This window comes from Mustela erminea, chromosome 14 (assembly GCF_009829155.1).
Source record: "Mustela erminea isolate mMusErm1 chromosome 14, mMusErm1.Pri, whole genome shotgun sequence".
In the NCBI taxonomy this organism is placed as follows: domain Eukaryota; kingdom Metazoa; phylum Chordata; class Mammalia; order Carnivora; family Mustelidae; genus Mustela; species Mustela erminea.
Genome location: NC_045627.1, coordinates 44,125,092 through 44,137,225, shown reverse-complemented (window position 1 = coordinate 44,137,225; position 12,134 = coordinate 44,125,092). Strand labels below are relative to the sequence as shown.

Below are 12,134 nucleotides of genomic sequence, written 5' to 3'. Positions count from 1 at the left end.
CTTTTCCTACTTGGAAATATACTGGTTTTATTCTTCTCACCTGCCCCATTTTGTAGAGATGGAAGCTAAAGCAGAGAGGGGTATGAAGGGTTATTTCAAGGTCACATATTAGTAAACACTGGAACTTGAACTCATATCCAGACGTTTTACTCTGAAGCCCACATTTTTGAAGTCTATACTTGCCTGCCTCCCCTTCCCACTGAGTGGTTCCTTCTCTGAGTTTCCAGCTGGGAAAAGAAGGGTGGAAAGGAAGCCAGCTAGACCCCAGCATGAATATACTGTTCCTTCCAATCTCCTTCTTGTGTCCAGATAATAACTCGCCATCTTGGCAAGCAGCTGACCTGGGATGGGGTTGGTCATAACCATACCATAGCCAGGCACTGGGCTGCAAGGGTCAATATTCCCAGAGTGGGCCCTGCCCTCAGGGCCCAGCAGCAGCCATAGGGCCTGGCTCCAAAACACATTTTAATAAAATAAATGAATTTCACATTATAAATAGTGATTTCTGTTTTATATTATAGGAACGGCTTTCCCAGTACATTTTGAGCTGAGTGCACGTTGGGGTGGTCACGGCTTTTAGGTCTTCTACAGACGTCTGCCCAGGATGGGGGTGGGTGGGAGGTGTGGACCCCTGAGTGTGGGCAGTGCTCTGAGAGAGACGGAAGGAGAGAAGGCCTAGGAAGGGGGGGAGATGTGAGGGGCTTCCACGTCACACTGCCCTACTCCAGACTCAAGGTTCAGTTCAGCTGCCAACTCATGATTCGACCTTATGCAAATCTCTTCTTCCTGCCAGACTTTGGTTCCCTCATCTGGACCATGGGCTCTACATCCCTTCTGCTTCTAATCCTTCTTGGCTCTGGTCTCAGTTTCAGAGCCTGGAAACATGGCGAAGGGATTGGAGGGGACATTGGCTTGGACTGGAGGCATGTGTCAGGTTTTGGATTAGGGACTGACGAGGTAGAGAATGAGAAAAGCAGAGAGGTTTGAATGTTGTTTATTCTCTCTTTGGACAAACACTGTCTGAGCCCCTACTTTGTGGGCCCTTTTCTTAGTTGTTTGGGAACAGGGGTGTCTAATCCACACCTGTCGAGGGACCTGAAGTTTAATTAATTAATTAATTAATTAAGTTGTCAGAGACAGAGGGAGAGAGAGCGAGCGAGCACAGGCAGACAAAGAGGCAGGCAGAGGCAGAGGGAGAAGCAGGCTCCCTGCCAAGCAAGAAGCCCGATGTGGGACTCGATCCCAGGGCCCTGGGATCATGACCTGAGCCGAAGGCAGCTGCTTAACCAACTGAGCCACCCAGGCGTCCCATAACGGGGACACAGAAGAGATGAGGATGGCACCTGTGGTGAGCACTGCAGTGAGAAAGGGAGTGGGAAGGAAGGAAGGAGGCTCTCCTCTCCATGGGAGGAGAGAGCTAAACCGACCATTCACCCAAGGAAAGAAATGCATCTCTGATATAGAGGTTTCAAGATGGTGGTCCATGGGCCAAATTCCAGCATGGATAGATTTTGCTTGGTTCCATAATATATGTTAAAATTGTAATAAGCTTCCAACTATGAAAATAGATTTTTTAAATAGAAACCTGGGATTCTGCTCTTGAAGACGTAGCAGTACAGGCTGCATTCCTGGGATGTGACAGTGGTTGGCCAGAGCCGAGCTGAGGTGGCCTGTGAGGGAAGGGGCTCCCCAGGTCCCCAGTCTCCACCACTCCCTTGTGTTCCCCCCTCCCTGGCAGCTCCACTTGCTTTCTTTACCCTCCTGACTCTCCTGACATCCGAGTTTGTCACTGCTGGTCTTGTTATTCCTGTAAAGGGCCGACTGGCCTAGTGATTGGATCCATTCGGGGCCAGGTGGATAGAGGCCTGCCGCGTGTCCCCAGGCTCCAGCAGCCACTTTGCTTTGGTCATCATTAACACAATCTGCGGCCAGGTTGGAAAGACGGAAAGCATCCTTTCAGGCCCAAAGGGTCCCCCTTGGCAGGTGCAGAAGCCAATTTAAATTGTTTTTCTTTTTTTATTTGCTCATCTGAAAAGTCCTCCCAGATCTCCCTTCTTATTAACAACCTGCGCACCACGCTGTGCTTAAAGTTCAGAGCGCCATAGGATACAGAGCCGTAATTAATCTCCGTCCCCGAGTTCTAGAACACTTAGAGCAATTATAATTTACTGTCGGAAAACCAATTTGGGGAAGCGGTGGTGTTCTCACCCCTGATCAGGGCTCCACCAAATGCCACTTCCTGTCCACATGGGGCCTGCCGGGAGAAAAAGACTTTTAGCCTTTGTATTTCCGAGAGGTGACATCAGCTGGCCAAGGCAGAGGAGGGCCCGGGAGGGGGCGCGCCGCCAGGGTGCTCATGGGCTTGTGAGCCCGAACTACCCCAGAGCTACTTTTCCCACTCTGCTTGTTGCAGGCACCTCTTATTTTCCAATTTACTCCAATTTCCCAGCCACTGTCCGGGTCCCTCCCATGTTCCAGACGCTGCTTGGTTGGGGCCGATGCCAAGGCCGGTTTCCATCTTCTGTCCTCACCCCTTTCTAGCCACTGTCCCCGCTTCCCTGGGCCATATTTGAGCTTCCAGGTTCATGGACAAAAGTTCCTTTTTTCTCCTCATTTCTTTTTTTTGCCCAGGGACAGATCGTCATATCATGGAAATCACTCCCAGATGACTGGATCCAATGGACTCACCAGACACGTTTCCAATTATCATTCATGGGACACGAGTGGAGCTGCACGCATGCGCACCGGGTCGGGACGGCGAGCTGCTGGATACGGCAGGGTGTTTACGGGCCTGTCTCCCCTGTTGTCTGTGTCGTCTGCCAGGGGCCACATCCCGTTTGTCCACTGGGCCCAGCACCCAGCAAGAGGCCCACATAGAGCCAGTGAGTGGTTAAGTGTGTCCACCGGGATGGGTAGCTTAACAGAAATGCATATACTAACAGTAGTGCGTGTGCAAATATAAATACCCCAGGAGAACAAGTCGGTAATGGCATTCATTCATTCATTCATTCATTCATTCATTCACCCAGTCCTGACAATAACCAGGACATATGCTCTACTAAAATTCATATATCTTGTCTCTGATCCCAGCTTTAAAGTATCCATAATGCAAGATAATAAAAAGCCCTATTTGAGGCCCATTTAAGGGGTCCTGGGGGCACACAGGAGGAGTCCCTGACTGCTGGGTGGCAGGAAAGCATCCTGAAGGAGGTGATATTCGAGCAAGGCCCAGATTATTCTGTGCTCCTCTCCAGCACTGCACTTAAAAGTTGTTCCAGCACTACACTTAAAATTTGTACTAAGTTTATCCGTGTATGTGTTTGTGTCCCCAGGAAGGCTGGGACCCCTTTACAGAAGGGACCCTGTCTTTGCTACCCTTGGATTCTCACCACCCAGAACAGTGCCTGGCCCACAGGATTATGTATTTGGTGCATGTTCAGCAGATGAACCAACGAATGAATGAATGAATGAATGAGGGTTTTCCAGGTAAGAAAGAGGAGGGGGTAGAGCAGGTGCATGGAATAGCTCAGATGGGTGGGAGCAGGCAAGCCTGGGAGCTCAGTGCTGGTGCTGAGAGCCCAGGCGAGCGGGGTAGGAAGGGAGTGTAGTCAGCACCAGCAGGGTAGAGGGGCAGAGACACAAAGGACAGCTTGCGGGGGTCACACTTGGGGTGACAAACTCTGATGCCTTCAGAAGCCAGGCAGACAGAAGACATCAATGAGGGTGGCAGGAGTGGTGGGGCCACGGAGGCCTGGAGTGAGCATAACCCACCGGCGGCACTGGAGTGCAACACGGCTCACATGCTCTTGTTAGCCCGTTACAACACCCAGGTTTGGGTCACGGATTTGCCACTTTCCCCACCCTGCCCCCTGTGCTTTAGACTGTAGACAGGGTTGTATGGAGCTGTGGGGAGGTCCTGCCTTGAATTGCTGGGGAAGAGGAAATACATCCCAGCTTGGCCCTTCAAGCTCCAGAAGCCTCCTGAGCCTCTTTTCTTTTCTGCCCCTGGCTTGTTCACCTGCTTGTTCACCTGCCCTTGCACACCTGTCGGGCTGGCTGGGACAATGGATACTCAGTGGTCTGCAGATACTGGAGACCTGGGCCCAGGTTGGGGCGGGTGGTTCGTTCCACGGCTGAGGCTGGGGAATGTCTGAACTACCGTGGAGAAAGGCCGACTGTAATGGACAACCTTACAGGAGATCTGGAATATCTCCCTCGAGGGAAGGTTCTGGCCGAGCGGGAAAGGCCCCTGACTGGAGTGGGGAAGCAGAGTTCATGCAGATGAAGTGACCAAGGCAGAGAGGATGGCCGGGGAGGCTGGAGTGGCCTGAGAGGAGATTCTGGAAAAGCCAGAGCTGCTAAGGGAGAATGGCAGCAGGGTGTGAACAGTCAGGGAGGTGGCCTGAAGCTTCTCCAGTAGCTTGATTCCCTGAGACCCGGCCAGAGCAGGAGCAGCATCTGGAAGAAGGTCGGCCAGTGGAGGGCCTCGATGATGCTTCTGGAAGCCTGGGGTGGAAGGCTGGGTTAGATTCTCAGCCACACTTCAGCAGTCCTCATAGCCAGACACAAGTCCCTGTCCCCCACCTGGACCAATCCTGGGGTGCCCCTGCTCACTGGTACTGGGAGGGCAGAGCAGGCCCCAGTTCCCAGGGTCGTGGAAGTTAGCTTCCTGGTGACTCCAGGCCCATGCGTGCCCGGCACTGTGTCTCATCACCCGCAGAGGTGCCTGGCACCTAGCAAGGACTGTATAAATGAGTGGAGGGTTTAGAGTCCCAGGCGGAGCCCATGCCCGGTCTCCAGAGGCCTAGGAGCAGTTGGACAAACACTTCCTGGGCATCTACCATGAGGCGACAGTAGGCAGGGGCTAGGGCCTCTCCCGTGGCTGGGACCGATCGGGTCCTGCCCCCATGGAGTGCATAGTACTAGGGGGAGGCAGAGCCCTGTGGTCTTCCATGGCCAGGGAAGCTGTGGCTGCCCTGGCGGGGGCGCCCTGGGGAACTTTCTGAGTCCTCCACTCTGTGTGGGCTCCTCCTTCCTCCCCTTTTCTTGCCCTCCCACCAGTTCCCATTCCCTCTCCAAGGTCTGGCTCGAATAGCACCTCATAGGGCAAGTCCTCCGGTAGCCTCCTCCCAGTTGGGCTTCCTCTTGGGTCAGCTTTATTCCGCTGTTCTCAGTCGCTGTGCTTAGGGGCTCTGTGCATCCATGGCATCCAAGGCCATGTGCCTGGCGGGTGTTTGTTGAGTGAATGTCTGACCTGGCAGGCCTTGGGACGGCCTTCCTCTCTTCTGCTTGGAAAGTGCAGATGGGGCACTGAAGGACTTGGTCCTGCTCTATGTCCCCTACTTCCACCCTTCAGGTGGCCCAGAGCCCTGACAAATAACAAGAGACCCTGTTTTGCTCGCCTTAAAGTACTTTGGAATCTACGCCAGATAGTGCTTGGCCCCGGGTATGCATCATTTCATTTTATTCTTGCCATGGCCTTAGGATTTGATTGTGCCATTATCATCCTCATTTTACAAAGAGGAGGAAGTGAAAACTCAGTGGCTCAGAGAGGCCAAGACATGGGCCCAAGTTCACACAGCCCAGGCTTTGTCCTTAAGACAGATGGCTTAGCCTGTGTGTCTGGTTAAGGAGGGTCCTGTGTCCAGCTGAAGAGGACAGAAGGTCCTCCTGCCCCCACGACACATTCCAGATACTAAAACTGTCTCCACCTGGAGTCCTGTGGACTTGCCCCAGCCTTGGTGTTGTTCCCACGGGGAGCTGCCTGGGCTGCTCCAACACTTGTAGCTTCCCTGATCCTCAAGGCCCGAATCACAGGTGGGATCTGATTTATGCTGCTTTTCCTTGTGCGCTGCGCAGGGGTCATTCTTGGTCATCTGGCCTCACACTCGCTGAAGTCAGGGGTGGAGCCTGGACACACAGCAGGTGCTTAACTGAGGACGTGTGGCTTTATGGCTATGTGGCTAAGGTCGTGTCTCTTTGAAGGTTGTCAGTCCCCATGGATAGCCACCTGCCTTTCCCTCTTGAAAGCTGGTAATTCCCTTGTCCATTCTAACCAGTGTCTTTCCTAGATGGCCACTAAAGAGTTGGCCTGGCTGATGGAGAAGGCAGGAGGCCCAGGGCGTCTGTCTCAGCACTGCCATGAATGGGTTGCAGGGCTTTGTCTCTGGGTCCTCAGATGCCTCATTTATGGACAGAATAATCAGACACGGCCTTCAGGGTATAGTGAGGGCTCAAGGAAACTCAGGGGCCATCTTCTGGGCCTCATTTTTGGCTAAGCTGCCCAAGGCTGAGAACTACTGTGGGTACCCTTTGATTCCAAAGAAGATGCCAGATGAACAGGCTGGGGTTCGAGGTAGATGAATAATAGCAGCTTTTATGAGCGTAGCGCAACACTCCTCACTGTAAGGATAAGGAAGAGGCCCTCAAAAGAGCTCTCTTGGGGGTTAGGGGAAGGGTGCTGGGGCGTGTGTCCTCCCCCTCCCCTCCAGCCTAATGAGAGGCTTTCAGGAGGGTATGCCAGAGTTCTCCAAGAAACAGAACCAATAAGATATTGCTGGTCTAAGCCTTGGAGTCCAAAGACTAAGAAGCAGGAACTCTGATGTCCAAAGACTAAGAAGCAGGAGCTCTGATGTCCAAGTGCAGGAGAAGGCGGATATTGCTATTCAAGAAGAGAGGGAAAATCTGCCCTTCCTCTGTTGTTTTGTTCTAGACCTCAAGGGATTGGATGATGCCTGTCCCCATTAGTGAGCATGAGTCTTTTCTACTCAAATTCAGATGTTAGTATCTTCTGGAAAGACCCTCACAGACACAACCAGACATCATGTTTAACTGTGACCTGGGTATCCTTTAACCCAGTCAAGTTGACAAATAATATTAGCCATAACAGAGAGCTTGGCAAAGGACCCCGAAGTTTGGGAAATACGATGTTAGGCATCTGCTCCATGCCCAAGATGTCTGATAGAAAGCCACTGTGGGTGGCAGGGTCTGGGGCAGCAGAAAGAACAATGAAGCACGCGTTTAGGTCAGCTGCCCTCTTGCCAGTGAGCACACAGGGGAGCACCTGTGTTCCAGCATCCGGCTGAGCAGCTCCTCCAAAGAAGCAGGCCCAGAGGGGCCGTGGGGCCTCAAAAAGCTCCTCAGAGGCCCGGCAACTAAGGAAGCATCTGGAAGTGATCAGCCATAGCTGAGATGATGGTATTCTCAGCAAGGGACTCATCCAAGAACCCATGACAGCCCCACATGAGAAAGAGCTGGATTTTATCTACCAGCTCCATGGAGGACAACACCAGGTCCCAGATGCCCTGCTGCAGAAGAGTCCGGACATCCGGCCCCTTGATCGCTGCTGGGCCTCACCCTCAGGGATCAGAATCCAAGGTCATGCACTAAAGGAGGAGAGCAGAGGTTGGGAGAGAGGGGAGGTAGGTTGCCTCTCTCCTTCAAGGCCAGTGGCATTCCAGCCCCAGCTGATGGAGGAGGCTGGCTGGAAATGGGACGAGACTATGGTCTTAACTGGACTGGACATTCTAGTTCGCAAAATAAGACTCTTGGTTACTTATGGAATTTATTACCAGAGAGTAATAGAAAAAAATGTATGCCACTAACCTGTTGAGATTTCATTCAGCTCAGGGAAAGAATCACACCCATCTAGCGGGTTTTACATTTTGGTACTTTGTACATTGTGGACGTGGTGGGGTTTTTTTGTTTTTGTTTTTGGTTTTTTTTTGGCCTTTTTTGATTCTGATTTTTTTTAAAACAGTGCTTTAAAATATGATTTATTTGGTATTCCTGGGATTTTTGATACTATCTTAAATTTTGCTCCCCAGGCCAGTGCTTCCCTTGGGCTCACCCTCCTCCCGGTCCTCGGTGAGGAAGAAAATGAAGGTCATTCCCAGCTTGCGCACTCCTGGGTTTCGCAGATTCACTCTGCAGCCTCCAGCACGCTCTGCAGCAAAGCCATGGTAGTACCACTGCTACTGAGGATGAGAATGACGACTAACTTTTGTCTCTATTCTACAGAAGAGAAAAGCAAGGCCGGGAGAGCTCAAGTGAGCTGCTCGACATCTCACCGCAGAAGCGCCCCAGAGCTGGGATTTGAACCCGGGCAGTCCGGCCCCGGAGTCCACGCTCCTAGCTGCTCCCTACAACTGCCCCCCTGGTAGACAGTGTCCTTGTTTAGTGTCACCTGATGCTGCCTGGGCTTAAAACCAGAGACGGGCGGCTCCTTGCCAGCTGTTTTCCCAGCTCTCGTTGGAAATGGATAGTGGAAACCCAGTTTGCACCCAGAGCTGGGTGCATCGCCTCACTCTCTGCCTGGGTACAGTTCTACTCTGTGAGGCCATGCTCAGCTCTCTGTTCCATCTCCTAGTCCCCCCAGGGCCCCACCCTTGGTAGGTAGGGGAGGAGCAGAGGGTGGGCCCTGGGAGCCCGAGACCAGGGCAGGGACTGGCCGTTGGGAGTGAGGTCCAAGCCGTGCTGATTTGCAGATGGAAATTTACATACATAATGTAATTTGGGCCAATTGAATTGTCGATTAAGATGGAATCACTTGACATGCAACACGTACTCTGGCGGGTGACCGAGGAGACAAGAGGCCCTTGAGATGCCTGTAGCAAAAACACGCTTTTGTTTTTCAAGGAGATGGCCATTTCCAAATTCCACATTTTAACAACCTCCTCTCTCAAGCCCCCCTTCCCTCTGGGTCACAGCTGGGATCTGTTGAAATGAAAAACTTTATGGGCAATTCACATTTAAATCCCAGGCACAGTCAGCATGCTCCTGGGTGCAGCTGGGGAGGGGGGCCCTAGACACCTCCTCAGACTGCGGAGGCTGCAGGCCAGGGCCCTGGGTTGGAGCCCTACAACCTCCAACCTATGACAAGCTAGGAAGTGGTGCTGGACACACACTGGGGCCGTGGGGGAAGGGAGGGGTGCACTTCCTGCCTCCATGATCTTGGGCACCAGGCTTTGCCTCTCAGAGCCTCAAGCTCCTCATCTATGAAGTGGAGAGAATGTTCCACCATCATCTGTGATGATTATGGTGGGAAGGCAAGGTGATAACCTAAGAACCTTGGAAATCATTACATGATGCTCATAATAATAACAAAGGGTAACTACCACATTGCCACGAGGCTCCAAACTCTCGGTATTACTTGTTATTTTCAGGTTTATTAAAACAGCAAATTCCTTGTTGCCTCAGGGCATTTGCACAGTTTGTTTGATTGTTCACTTCCTTCCTGCTGTGCCCTCCCTCCTCCCCTGCCCTTTGCCTGGTGGGCCTTCCATCTTTCCTTAAGCTTCTACCTAAATTCACTTTTCCAGGGACTTCTGTCTCCATCCAAGCCTTCCTGTTCTATGTTCTGAATGCCCCGAACCTTTCCTTCTTACACAGTTGTAATTTGATATGATTCCTTGTGTCCTATCAACCTCCATACCAAGCTCTAAGTTCCACCAAGGCAAGAGCATGTTTGCCTTATTCACTGCTGATCCTTGGTGTGTGCTGCAAAGTAGACTTTCAAAAAAGCAGGTGTTGCATGTTGGCAAAACACACTCCTTCTCTTCACCTGGCTAATTCCTGCCAATCCTTTAGGTCTCAGTGTACACATCACCTCCTCTGGGAATCCTTCCCAGATGCCCCTGATTTAAGTAAGGTGCCTCCCTTGTGGGTACTATAACAGCCCACCCCTGGGGGGGTGCTTCCCACCACAAGACCCCTGGACGATTACTGCTCATTTGTTGGTCTCCATCCCCCACTGGACAGCAAATTTCCAAGGTCAGGGCTGGCATCTTATTCACTGGGGCACTCCAACACCCAGCTCAGAACCTGGCCTACAGTTTATCACCGAAAAAACAAATCAGAGGTCCAATCTGGACAAGAGACTGTGGCTCACACTGTGGCGGTGGATGGAGGGGATAGGACCCAGAGGCTTAAGGTGAGGGAGTGATGAATCCCATGTGGAGATGGCTGGGACCGTGGAGAGCGCTTGTCAGGCATAGGAAAGACCTGTGCCCAATGAATCAGGGCGCCCTGAGTCCTGGGAGAACCCAGTTTGGGTTCCTACAGGCTTCTTGAGAGAGCCAGACGGAGCTGAATGTTGGGGGTGGGTGGTGGTGTTTGGGACTACTGGCAAGTTGGAAAGAGGGGTCTGGCACTGAGAGGGTGACACAAGAGCTCCTTGGCCAGCTAGCTGAGAGCCCTCCCAGTGCCCAGAATGGGCCGCTGTGGGGATGCCATCTGGGTGCCCTTGTCCCATGGGCTCGCAAGGGCCCATGTGCTTTCTGTCTGCATGCAAAGTGAGGGGCAAGGCTGGCTGTGGCGGTTCCACCCCCTCTTCTGCTGGCTCTGGTTCCAGGATTAGCGCTCAGCAACTGAAGTCTTGCTGCCTTTGCCCTGCACCAGGTCCTCACTCAAGGAGCCCGGCCAAGAGTGTGGAGCCTTTGGGGGTCTTATCAGGCTGTCTACTCCCAAAATCCCTTGGACTCCAGGTGTAGCCCTAGGGGCCTGGCCTTGCCTCAGTGTCCCCACTGCATGGTAAAAGAGCCTTCGCAAATCCAAGGGATGGAAGAGTTTTGCACACAATAGGTGCTTAATGAATGCTTGTTGAAACCCAGCTGGGATCCCAAAACTATCATCCCCCACACTTGTTTTTCTAGCCACCTGTTTAGAACAGCATAGACCTATGAGCTCATTTATAAACCTAATAAAAGCTGTTAGAAGACAAGGGTAGAGAACAGAGCCTATGGCACTCTACTAGGTATTTCCTTCTGGGCTGGTGTGAACCCATGTTCAGCAGTGTTTAGGAGTTTCCCAGGTTATTAGATAATAAATTGGGCCCAACTTTGTGGCCATAGAACTCATCTCTTCCTGACCTTTCTAGAATAAAGTATGGGGAAAGTCTGACAATACCTTTCAGGAACTCTTTGGGTTCTGTTGACTTTCTCCTCTCTCCCAGAGCCGGCCGCTACCTTCTGTGAGTACCGACCATCATGGGGAGCTGATCACCTCTGTGGAGACGGGGTACATATTGGCCTTGGAATAGATACTCTGGCCCATTCTCAAGGGGTGAGTCTGAGGGAGGGGGCAATGCGAGGGGACAAGGAAGGGCACAGAGAAGAGCCCCTGGGCTATCCCCATCTCTCTGCTTCTCACACTGCTCTTCCTGGTCACCCCAAATGGGCTTCTCCTTTTCCCACCCACCCCTCATCTCCTGACGCCACAGGCTCCCCCCGAGTCAAGCAGGGTGGTCCACGACCCCTGTTACAGTGAGAGCTGCCACCTTACTCCCCGGAGGACCTGGCATGTCCCATCCCCTGTCGGGGCCTCAGCCCTGTGCTATAAAATGAAACACTCTGTGGTCGATGGTATCTAAAGGTTTAACACGTTCTGCACACATTACGGCCTGCATTCTCGGCCGCTCAGCCACAAACAGTGGGATGTCAGGAAAGTCCCTGCTTCTTTGGCTTTTAGAGCCCTCTGCTTTAAAGTTGTGGGGCCGGGGATGGGGGAGGCACGCTGGGTGCCAAAAGCTTCAAGGACTCTTCTTGCTGTTCCTTTTCAGGATTCTATGAACCCTAATACCAATGACTTAAAAAAAAAAAAAACTATTTAAAGAAAAAAAAATCTGTGAAAATCATATGCTGTAAGATTTGATTTCTCAGAAATGATCAGGAAGGAAGAATGTGGGACGCCTCAAGGTGGTGTGTGTGTGTGTATGTGTGTGTGTTCTTTTTTTTTTTTACACTCCAGTGAATCAATCTTTGCAGAGAGTTTGAAATGAAAATCTGCCACCTTGCAGTAAAATTAGAGCTGGCATCGCTGTCTTAACCAAAAAAAAAAAAAAAAAAAAAAAAAAAAAAAAAAGAAAGAAGAAGAAGAAAAAAAGAGAGAGAAAAATTATGACCAGCTGCCTGCTGGATTCACCCTGTCGAGGAAGTGCCTTGTGACACATTTTACGACCCCGAGGATTATGGCGGCCTCGATGCTATCATCTTAATTGCAGGAGCAAGGCTGCAGCCAGTTGTCTCCCTGGAGCCCCCGTGCTCTGGCCCACAGAATGCGCCTGGCTCTTAATCTGACGAATTCTTTTCTCTATTCTACCTGCTCCAAATTACTTTGTGGAGGCTGCAGGCTTCCTG

At 51.8% G+C, this 12,134-nt stretch overlaps 1 long non-coding RNA gene across 3 annotated transcripts in view; it reads left to right on the top strand.

Annotated features, from left to right (window-relative positions):
• LOC116573647 overlaps nt 1–11,083 on the top strand; it is a 53,836-nt gene extending 42,753 nt beyond the window's left edge. For 2 of the 3 annotated variants that reach the window (XR_004278908.1, XR_004278909.1), the window contains exons 2-3: nt 2,632–2,882; nt 3,333–11,083. This is a non-coding gene — a long non-coding RNA (uncharacterized LOC116573647). The remainder of the gene's footprint in view (nt 1–2,631; nt 2,883–3,332) is intronic. The other variant, XR_004278910.1, reaches the window with a different exon arrangement.
• The last annotated feature ends 1,051 nt before the right edge of the window (nt 11,084–12,134 follow it).